This window comes from Phyllobates terribilis, unplaced genomic scaffold, assembly GCF_046119375.1.
Source record: "Phyllobates terribilis strain yellow unplaced genomic scaffold, ASM4611937v1 Scaffold_200__1_contigs__length_3551848, whole genome shotgun sequence".
NCBI classification, from domain to species: domain Eukaryota; kingdom Metazoa; phylum Chordata; class Amphibia; order Anura; family Dendrobatidae; genus Phyllobates; species Phyllobates terribilis.
The window spans coordinates 1,685,828-1,697,603 of record NW_027362960.1 but is presented as its reverse complement, the minus strand read 5'-3'; the positions used below and the strand labels follow the sequence as shown (position 1 = coordinate 1,697,603).

The 11,776-nt window shown below is 43.0% G+C and overlaps 1 non-coding gene and 1 pseudogene across 1 annotated transcript; both read right to left on the bottom strand.

The window, feature by feature from the left end:
* Positions 1-243: 243 nt before the first annotated feature.
* Positions 244-11,776, bottom strand: part of LOC141213637 (uncharacterized) — an 81,967-nt pseudogene continuing 70,434 nt past the window's right edge.
* Positions 2,877-2,948, bottom strand: TRNAD-GUC (transfer RNA aspartic acid (anticodon GUC)). The gene has a single exon. It is a non-coding gene; the product is annotated as a tRNA-Asp (tRNA).

The window sequence follows — 11,776 nt, the reverse complement described above, 5'->3', positions numbered from 1 at the left end:
GACTATGACAGTCACACGGTGACTACTGAGCACACTAAATTCCCAGCAGTACTGATTGGCCAATTAATGTAACGTGATCATCTGCAGCAAGTGATGGCCAAGCGGGGCGTGTCATCACGAATTTACTTAATGAGTCGGGTGTGTCTTGACTTCCGTGACGGAGGCTCCGCCAAACCCCTGAGACCGACTCACCGAACCCCTAGGGTTCGATAGAACCCCGGTTAAGAACCACTGAATTACACATTTTGTTATATATGTTTATTTCCTTTGCGTGTATTGGAACAACACAAGAAAACATAGAAAAAAAAAAGCAAATTGAACATAATTTCACACAAAACCACATAAAATAGGTCGGACAAAATTGTTGACACCTTACATACATAGTTACATAGTTTATAAGGCCGAAAAAAGACAAGCGTCCATCCAGTTCAGCCTATTTCTTGTGCACTGCAGCTATTCTGCAGCGTTGATCCAGGGGAAGGCAAAAAAAAAACATGCGGTATAGGCCAATTTACATAATTGAGGAAAAATTCACTTCCCGACACCAATCTGGCAGTCAGATTAAATCCCTGGATTAATTAACTATCACTAAGCAGAAGATGTAATTTTATTGTTCTCAAGAAAGGCATCCAGGCCTCTCTTGAACTCATTAAGTGAGTTGGACATCACCACTTTCTCTCCCAGAGAGTTCCAGAGTCTCACGGCTCTGACCGTAAAGAATCCCCTTCTATGCTGGTGCAGGAACCTCCTTTCCTCCAGACGCATAGTGTGCCCCCTCGTCTTTGTCACCATCCTTGGTATAAACAGGTCATGGGAGAGATCTCTGTACTGCCCCCTGATGTATTTATAGATGTTTATGAGGTCTCCCCTAAGCCTTCTCTTTTCCAACGTAAATAGGCCTAATTTTGACAACCTCTCTGGGTATTCTAGTCCCTCCATTCCCTTAGTCGTCCTCCTTTGTACCCTCTCTAGCTCCAATATGTCTTTCCTGAGCACCGGAGCCCAGAACTGTGCACAATATTCTAAGTGCGGGCTTACCAGCGCTTTATACAGAGGAAGAACAATGTTCTCATCATATGCCCCTATTACTCTTCTGATGCATGCCATGACTCTATTTGCCTTCGCAGCTGCTGCCTGACACTGGGCACTCCAATTTAATTTGCTATTAACCAAGACGCCCAGGTCCTTCTCCATGTCAGATTTCCCCAACGGTTTCCCATTTAATATGTATGGGTGACTGCTGTTTTTCTTTCCCATGTGCATGACCTTAAATTTATCGGCATTGAACCCCATTTGCCATTTTTTGGCTCAACTCCCCAATTTATCTAAATCCTCCTGTAGCTGTGCCCTATCCTCATCTGTATTAACTACTTTACAAAGTTTAGTATCATCTGCAAATATTGCTATTTTACTATGCAACCCTTCCACTAGATCATTAATAAATATATTAAATAATATAGGGCCCAAGACAGACCCTTGAGGCACCCCGCTAGTAACTCTGACACACCCTGAGCTTACGCCATTGATAACCACCCTCTGCTTTCTATCACTCAGCCAGCTATTTACCCACTTGCACACATTATCCCCCAGACCAAGCATTCTCATTTTATATACCAACCTTTTGTGTGGCACGGTATCAAACGCTTTGGAGAAGTCAAGGTATACAACATCCACAGACTCTCCCCGGTCCAGCTGTGAGCTCACCTCCTCGTAGAAGGCGATCAGGTTTGTTTGGCAGGAGCGATCCCTCATGAATCCATGTTAATATGGAGTTAGACAGTTATTATCATTAAGATATTCTACAATAGCATCTCTAAGAAATCTTTCAAACAATTTACCCACAACAGACATTAAGCTGACTGGTCTATAGTTCCCAGGGTCACTTTTAGACCCCTTTTTGAATATTGGTACCACATTTGCTTGGCGCCAGTCTAGTGGGACAGTCCCTGTCCATAAAGAGTGCTTGAATATAAGATACAGCGGTCTGTCTATCACATTACTTAATTCTTTTAGTACCCGGGGGTGTATGCCATCTGGGCCTGGTGACTTGTCTATTTTGATATTATTTAGGCGTTTCTGAACTTCCTCCTGGGTTAGGTGGGTGATATTTAGCGGAGGGTTTACTTTATCACTCTGCATTTCCTCCGATAAATTGTTTTCTTTTGTGAAAACAGTGGAGAAGCTATTGAGTAGGTTAACTTTACCCTCATCGCCCTCTATGATTTTACCCAGGTTATTTTTCAATGGGCCAACTCCATCAGTTTTAATCCTTTTACTGTTTATATAGTTAAAGAACAGTTTGGGATTCGTTTTACTTTCCTTGGCAATTAGTCTCTCTGTCTCCTCTTTTGCTTTACTTATTTGTTTCTTACAGATTTTGTTTTTTTCCCTATAAGATATTAGCGCTTCCTCGCTGCCTTCTTGTTTAAGTTTACCGAAAGCTCTTTTTTTGTTTTTCATTGCCCTCTTGACTTCCTTATTTAGCCACATTGGCTTCCTCCTATTCCAAGCCCTTTTATTCCCATAAGGTACGTACCTTCTACAGTGAGTATGTAGGACTGTTTTGAAAATTTACCATTTTCTATCCGTGCTCCCATTACTGAAGATACTATCCCAGTCTATAAGATGAAGGGCATATCTTAGCTGATCAAACTTTGCCCTCCTGAAGTTCAGTGTTTTTGTGACTCCCTTGCTGGGCACCCTACTGAAGCACATGTGGAATTGTATAATGTTGCGGTCACTATTTCCCAGGTGCCCCCCGACCTGCACCGTAGTTATTCTGTCTGGCCTGTTAGTTAATATTAAGTCTAAAAGGGTTGTTCCTCTAGTTGGTTCCTGCACAAGTTGTGACAAATAATTGTCTCTATATAAGAAACCTCCCCGTCGGGGAATCGAACCCCGGTCTCCTGCGTGACAGGCGAGGATACTCACCACTATACTAACGAGGATTTGGCCTTGCCAAAAATGTGGGTAAACAACTTTGTTTCAAGCATGTGAAGCTTGTTCAAACGCAACTGTGGCAAGTAACAGGTGTGGGCAATATGAAAATCACAACTAAAACCATATAAAAAAGGGAGAAGTTGATTCAATCTTTGCATTGTGTGCATATGCGTGGCACACTAAGCATGGAGAAAACAGAAAAAGGAGAACTGTCTGAGGACTTGAGAACCAAAATTGTTGAAAAATATCAATAATTTCAAAGTTGTAAGTCCATCTTTAGAGATCCGGATGTTCCTCTGTCCAAGGTGAGCAACATAATCAATAAATTTACAACACATACAGTCAAATATGGTGGAGCTTCAAAAATGTTTTTGGGTTGTTTTGCTGCCTTTGGTCAGGTACCTTGACTGTGTGCAAGGCATCATGAAATCTGAAGATTAGCAAAGGATTTTGGGTCACAATGTAGTGCCTAGTGTCAGAAAGCTGGGTTTGCATGCTAGGTCATGGGTCTTCCAGCATGACAATGACCCAGAAAATGGATGGAAACAAAGTGCTGGACAGTTCTGACTAGCAATGAATCCAGATCTAAATCCCATTGAACACCTGTGGAGAGATCTTAAAATTGCTGTTTGGAGAAAAACATTAACATTTGAAAGTCCTCAGTGGTTGATACAATCTTTTCAGTTAGCCATTAGTCAGTAAGCTTTCGAGACTACTCAGATCTTTTCAGTAGACATAGTATAATACAAAATCTGAAGAGTCACATATTTATACACAACAGGGCACAGGAATAATGCAATAGATAAGACAAGTGACGTGAAGCAGAACTATCAGTATGGGAGAGGAAGAAGCAGTTGTGGCCGTAAAAACGTTTGGCCACGAGTAGATCTATTCTTTTTTTCTTTTATTGTGTGGCGATGAAAATTTATTCTTGTTTTAAGTTTTTGCCCTGTCTCCACTACATACAGACTCCCAGTTGGACATTTGGTACATATAATTAAGTTCATTGTGATGCAGCTGAAAGTACCTGGGATCTTGTGGTCCTGATGTGAGTTGGGAATCTTTATCTTGTACATGGTCATTATAAATGGACGGGTTTTACATTTACAGTTGGTGCCGGTGAATTTTATAAGTTTCACAACAAAGGTGAAACTATCCTACCAGTCAGTTTGCTTTCCCTCCAAGTACCTTTTAATTCTAACAATGTTAGGTTTCTGGGAGATTATACTTGTTCCTTTTATTTTTCGTTCACCTTAGCTTGCCTTCTTTGCCCTATATGAATGTGTTTTTGTTTCTCACTCAGAGTTTTCGTATTTTACTTCATACTTTCCTTTCCCCTTGTTGAGAGTGTGCTGAAGCCTCCCCTCTGGTTCCTCAGGAGGTACTCCTCAATGACTTATTAGGTAGTTAGGTGTGCGGTGGTGTTTTTAGTTGTGCAGCTAGGGCCTTTCTAGTCTCTACAGAGACTAGTTGGGTGTAGTTGCGGCATTCTCCCCTGTGTGGGTTCTCTGGTGCTTATAAAGATCCGATTTCTGGTTAAAACATTTCCCACATTCTGAACATGAAAATGGCATCTCCCCTGTGTGAGTTCTCTGATGTTTGATAAGACTTGATTTCTCTGTAAAACATTTCCCACATTCTGAACAGGAAAATGGCTTCTCTCCTGTGTGAGTTCTCTGATGTTTATAAAGATATGATTTGTGTCCAAAACATTTTCCACAATCTGAGCATGAAAAAGGCATCTCCTCTGTATGGGTTCTCTGGTGCTTAAGAAAACTAGATTTCTGGTTAAAACATTTTCCACATTCTGAACATGGAAAAGGCTTCTCCCCTGTGTGAGTTCTCTGATGTATAATAAGATTTGATTTCTGGTTAAAACATTTTCCACATTCTGAACATGGAAAAGGCTTCTCCCCTGTGTGAGTTCTCTTATGGTTGATAAGATTTGTTTTCTCTGTAAAACATTTCCCACATTCTGAACAGGAAAATGGCTTCTCTCCTGTGTGAGTTCTCTGATGCTTGATAAGAGTTGATTTCTCTGTAAAACATTTCCCACATTCTGAACAGGAAAATGGCTTCTCTCCTGTGTGAGTTCTCTGATGGTTGATAAGAGCTGATTTCACTGTAAAACATTTCCCACATTCTGAACAGGAAAATGGCTTCTCTTCTGTGTGGTTTCTCTGGTGCTTATGAAAACTAGATTTCTGGTTAAAACATTTTCCACATTCTGAACATGGAAAAGGCTTCTCCCCTGTGTGAGTTCTCTGATGTATAATAAGATTTGATTTATGGTTAAAACATTTTCCACATTCTGAACACGGAAAAGGCTTCTCCCCTGTGTGAGTTCTCTTATGTATATTAAGATATGATTTCTGTACAAAACATTTCCCACATTCTGAACAGGAAAATGGCTTCTCTCCTGTGTGAGTTCTCTGATGCTTGATAAGAGTTGATTTCTCTGTAAAACATTTCCCACATTCTGAACAGGAAAATGGCTTCTCTCCTGTGTGAGTTCTCTGATGGTTGATAAGAGCTGATTTCACTGTAAAACATTTCCCACATTCTGAACAGGAAAATGGCTTCTCTTCTGTGTGGTTTCTCTGGTGCTTATGAAAACTAGATTTCTGGTTAAAACATTTTCCACATTCTGAACATGGAAAAGGCTTCTCCCCTGTGTGAGTTCTCTGATATATAATAAGATTTGATTTATGGTTAAAACATTTTCCACATTCTGAACACGGAAAAGGCTTCTCCCCTGTGTGAGTTCTCTTATGTATATTAAGATATGATTTCTGTACAAAACATTTCCCACATTCTGAACAGGAAAATGGCTTCTCTCCTGTGTGAGTTCGCTGGTGACGAACAAGATCTGATTTCTGATTAAAACATTTCCCACACTTGGAACAAGAAAATCTATTCTTTGCTGTGTGAATTTTTTCAGGTTTAAGAAAAGACTTTTTGGGAGGAAAACTATTTCTATATTCTGACCGTGAAAATGGCTTCTTTGCATTAGGAGCAGTTCGTTTTTTAGTGCTTATTTTGTGACTTTGATTTTCCTTAATAATCGGTAATGAATCAGATGACAGGACCTTTTGCAAAGGATCAGATGACAGATCTTTGCTGTGAAGGGATGATGGTAAATCTGGAGAAATGTCATTCACTTCAATTGTATCCTGTTGGATCTGAAAATTATCTGATTTAAAAATTGAAGATATCAGCTGTCCCTCTGATCTCCTGGTACAGACATCTGCCAAGAATAAAACCAATTATTATTTTTTAATAAAAATCCTTGAATTTTATATTTTTGAACATTTCTACTTAAACTGTCCATAAAAAAAGGCAAGTTATATAAAAAAAAATCACTTATTCACCAGGACAATGACTGTCTAATAGAAAACCTCATAGGATAAACCAGTAGAGCGAGGTGTTCAACTGTTTTTTCATTCTGCCTCCCTAATATGGAATAAAAAGCCACCAAACAATGTTATGTAGGCAAAAATAATACCAATAAAAACTTCTACTCATCTCACAAATAACAAGTCCCCACTCAGGTCCATCATCGGTCAGTGGAAAAACAGAGGTTTCCACATTATTAGTGGCTCAAAGGCTCTTGAAAAGCAACATGGCTTCCATAAACCAATCCAGCAATATCCACTCTCCCAAAGTCAGATCTCCCCCTCGCTTCTGAGCCTTGCAGTGTGCCCAAACCACATTTAGCCTCCATGTATTTGGCATTACTATAGTGAGAAGAACCCACTTAATTTACGGTGTGTGTCCCCTGGAGCACAATCTGGGCACTATGTGTTGGGTAATAAAATGATATATTTGCAATTTTCACTCTCCATCATCCACTGCGTGCTAATTTCTGGAAAGTGGCTGTGGAGTCAAAATAGTCACTACTCCTATAGATTAATTCACTGAGGGTTATAATATCCAAAATGGAGTCACTTTATGGGGATTTCTACTGCTCTGGTTTTCTGCAATTTTGTTATATTAGGGCTTCTGCAAATGGTATGTCCCATCTCCTGTGGGATCTGCTCCTGCGACGTCAGCTTCTGTCACCAGACGCCTTATTCATTCTGCAGGCGGCGCTGGTGATGGAAGAGACGTCAGAACCAGAAGCCCTGAAAGGCGCAGGCTCTTCGCAGCCACTATGATTAGGGTCACTGGGACCAGTAGTACCATCCAGTCTGGCAGTATGGGTGTGTGTGTTGTCCAGCTGGAGTAATCTGCTCCCTGCTTCAGTTAACTGGAGAGCACCACACCCTACTAAAGCTGGAAGCATATTGCCGGAAGCTGCCAGATACAGCCTTGTTCTCCTCTGGTTCTGTCCTCTGTGCTCAGCTCCCGGCTTGTGTATTTTTCTCCTGTTGTGACCTCGGCCCGTTTACTGACTACTCTTGTGTCTTCTGATTTTGTATGTTCTCTGCCCTCCTGGTTCTGACCCGGCTACCTGACTATTCTTCTTCCCTTCTCACTCCACAGAACAGCAGGTAACACCGTGGCCCAAGCCTAGGGGTCTCTGTGTTAGTCCAGATCCATGTAGAGGGGTTAAAGGGTGATGAGCAAAGTAATTTGTGAAATATGTAAACGGGGTAGATAAGGCAAGCCTGTTTGTGGTAGTCATCTTTTGAGCTTCCAGGTGACCAAGACCAGTTCCCCCAATGCATTGTGTCTGCAAACTATTCCAGCAAGATCTGCATTCCTAATAGCTAAATGGCGCTCCTTCCCTTCTTAACCTGCCATGTGCCCAGACAGTAGTGTACTACCGTATATAGGGTACTGTCAGATTGAAAAGTTGGAAAATAATTTGTAAGGTTCATTTGTTTCCTATTATCCTTTGTGAAGAATTCCAGAGTTATCACCACATAAAGTGACACATGTCAGATTTGAAAAATGGCCCTGATTAGGAACACAAAACTGGCTGCAGGAAGGGGTTAAATCAGAGGATTACTGAAGTCAAAAACTGTGACTATAGACAATAACACATCTACTGAAATGATCAAACTCGACTGTCTTCATGAGAGAAAAATGAGTAACTAGTGGTGAAACCTCTCTGGGGTAATTAGAGTATGGGCTCGGTGGCTCTTAGCAATCTAAACTATCGTAAGGGACAATATTTTCAGTCAGATGAGATTCAAGAAGAAATATTAGATGTTCAAAGAGAACTTTTTATAATAGTGCAGAGCTGAGGTGTCTTAAATTTAGATCTTGGGCATTTGGAAGACGTAATGGAGATCTTTTTGAAAGACTACCAGGGAGTTACAGAGTCACATAAGTGAGGCCGGCCGATCCCACCACAATGAAACTATCATAGAGAATGAACCTGTAAAAAAAAGAAAGAATATAAAAACATGTAACATCCCCAACAACAACGTATGTATGAGGGGAGAAATCCAACACTAAACTGGAGTCACACTCATTTATGGTGGACCATTGGAGCAACTATGAGTCCTGAGCAGAAGAGTAGAGAAAGTATTAGTGCCCCGATTTCAGGAGAGATTGTGCAGTAATCTGAATTCCTTAGGATCGAAAACATAATGGAATTTATGACGTGGAGTGAATCCATGAAACCAGGGCTGGAGCCAACACATCTTCTGCAGGCGTAAATAAATGTATATTACAGCCATGAGCCACGCACAGCTTAGAGATATATCATGGCACAGGTGTAATGTTTTCTGTATAGTTTATCACAATCCTGTTTGAAGTTAGTTGGTTTGATAAGAAATTTAAAAGTCAGGATAAAGGGAAACTCTGTTGTTATTGTACAGAAATTCACACTTGGCCGTCACTGCACATTTAATGTTGTCGATCATAAAAGTGAAGTTTGGCCAGAAAGACTGGGCCTGGTCTTGTAGGGACCATATGAGCACATTCAGCAGCACAGAAGGGAGAGAAGGTAGATTCATCCAATAAGATATCAGGGATCTAGGAAGGAACAGCATCATTACCCTCCGCTTTCTCTTACAGGCCCATCAGAATTTTTCTTCAAGCGATTTTCTAACTTGTCAGCACATTCTACGTAAACTGTCATTTGGCTTTGTAGCTTACAGATTTGGGCAGGTAACGGACAGTGTCTTCTAATCCCAGGGGCAGAGGCGTACATAGGAATCATGAGGCCCCATAGCAGAAGTTCTAATTGGGCCCCCCCCCCGCAAAAAAAAAAAAGTAAATAATTGTCAGGGTCACAGAAGAGAAGATCTCACAACTTTCCAGCCTTTATATAGTAATTTTCCTCCTGCTGAAGTCCTAGATCCCTCTTTCATTGCCCCATAAAATGTGATGCCAACAAAAGTGCCCCCCCCCCCCCTAAACACAGTATGATACCCCCATGGTGCATTCCTCATTAGCCTCTACATGCACAGTATAATGACCCTACTGTCAGGGCTGTGGAGTTGGAACCCATTTTGGTGGAGTCTGAGTTGGTATAAAATGGACCGACTCCGACTCCTAAAATATATAATAAATTGGGTGCAGTAGTTCAATACAGTTTGTGGGGAATATTTTTTCATAAGAATTTGGGAAAGTTCTGAAATGTCCTATAAATGTCTGTCCTATTCCTGATCTAAGAGTCTAGACTTTTAGCTGAGAAGAATCAGTGCTACAGTAAATTTATCACTTAAACATGAGCCGTGTATGAGGGAGTCGGAGTTGGATTCGATGTCATGGAAATTGAGGAGTCGGAGGTTTAGCTTACCGACTCCACAGCCCTGCTTACTATACCCCACCTCAACTGCCAGGACAAAGTATGGTGAGCCCAACACACAGGGGTGGATTAAGTGTAGCAAGGGCCCCGGGCAGTTTAGAAGGCGTGCTCCCCCCCCCCCCCCCCCCCACACACACACACACACACACACCTGATGTATCACATGATCCCCTGAGATAGATCATGTGAGAGTTCACGTGAAATTAATTTGGCAGAATATTAATTATAATAATTTTTTTTAGGCTGTGTGCCCACTATGCATTTTTTTAAGCGTTTCCGCAGCGGCAATTCCACTGCAGAAACGCTTAAAAAACGCTTGGTAGAAGGTCTGCCATGTTCCCCAATGATAATCCGCATGTGCTGTGCACATGCTGCGGAAATTTCCACTGCGAATTATCATTGCGGAAAAATCCGCAGCACTACCAATTATTTTGTGGAAGTGCTGCGTTTTCGCCACCATTGATTGCATTGGAACGCATGGAATCCGCATCACTGCATCTGTAGATGCACATTCCATGCATTTCAATGTGCGGATGGTACCCGGGTTTGGAGAAGAGGAGACTCTCCTCCGGACCTGGATACCATAGAACCTGTAAAAAAAGAATAAAATAAACATTAAATATTATACTTACCTTCTGATGGCCCGCGGTGTCTTTATCCGATGCGTCCTGGCTTGCCAGCAGCTCGCGATGGTCTGAAAACCTGCCGTGACGTAATTTAGTCATGTGATGGGTCACGCGACCGCTGACGTCGGCAGGCCATCAGAAGGTATATTTATTTTTTATTTTTTTACCATTCTTTTACGGTCACACTATATAAATCCATGCCGGTTGCTGGTTGCATGGATTTATATAGTGTGACCAAGTTGTCAAGCACTTTCCAAGTGATGCTAAAATCGCTTGGAAAGCGCTTGTCAACCCGCATGCAGAAATGCATGTGAAGAAAGCTTCACATCCGCATGTCTTTGGCAGGAAAAAAAGCATGTAAAATTCTCATGCGTTTTTTTCTGCCAGGGAGATGCAGAAACGCTCAAAAAAAATCCAGAGCATTTCTGCATCGTGGGCACATAGCCTTACATTAATTGTATGACTTAATATTGAGCACACGTAGTCATCTATACACAGCAGTAGGCCGCACGGTGCCATCTATACACAGCAGGAGGCCGCACGGTGCCATCTATACACAGCAGGAGGCCGCACGTAGCCATCTATACACAGCAGGAGGCCGCACGTAGCCATCTATACACAGCAGGAGGCCGCACGGTGCCATCAATACACAGCAGGAGGCCGTACGTAGCCATCTATACACAGCAGGAGGCCGCACGGTGCCATCAATACACAGCAGGAGGCCGCACGTAGTCTTCTATACACAGCAGGAGCCGCAAGGTGACATCTATACACAGCAGGAGGCCGCACGTGGCCATCTATACACAGCAGGAGGCCGCACGTAGCCATCTATACACAGCGGGAGGCCGCACGGTGCTATCTATACACAGCGGGAGGCCGCACGTAGCCATCCATACACAGCGGGAGGCCGCACGTAGCAATCTATACACAGCGGGAGGCCGCACGTAGCAATCTATACACAGCAGGAGGCCGCACGTAGCCATCTATACACAGCAGGAGGCCACACACAGCCATCTATACACAGCAGGAGGCCGCACGGTGCCATCTATACACAGCAGGAGGCCGCACGGTGCCATCAATACACAGCAGGAGGCCGCACGGTGCCATCAATACACAGCGGGAGGCCGCACGTAGTCTTCTATACACAGCGGGAGGCTGCACGGTGCCATCTATACACAGCAGGAGGCCGCAAGGTGCCATCTATACACAGCAGGAGGCCGCACGTAGCCATCTATACACAGCAGGAGGCCGCACGTAGCCATCTATACACAGCAGGAGGCCGCACGTAGCCATCTATACACAGGAGGAGGCCGCACGGTGCCATCAATGCACAGCAGGAGGCCGCACGTAGCCATCAATGCACAGCAGGAGGCCGCTCGTAGCCATCTATACACAGCGGGAGGCCGCACGGTGCCATCTATACACAGCAGGAGGCCGCACGTAGCCATCAATGCACAGCAGGAGGCCGCACGGCGCCATCTATACACAGCAGGAGGCCGCACGA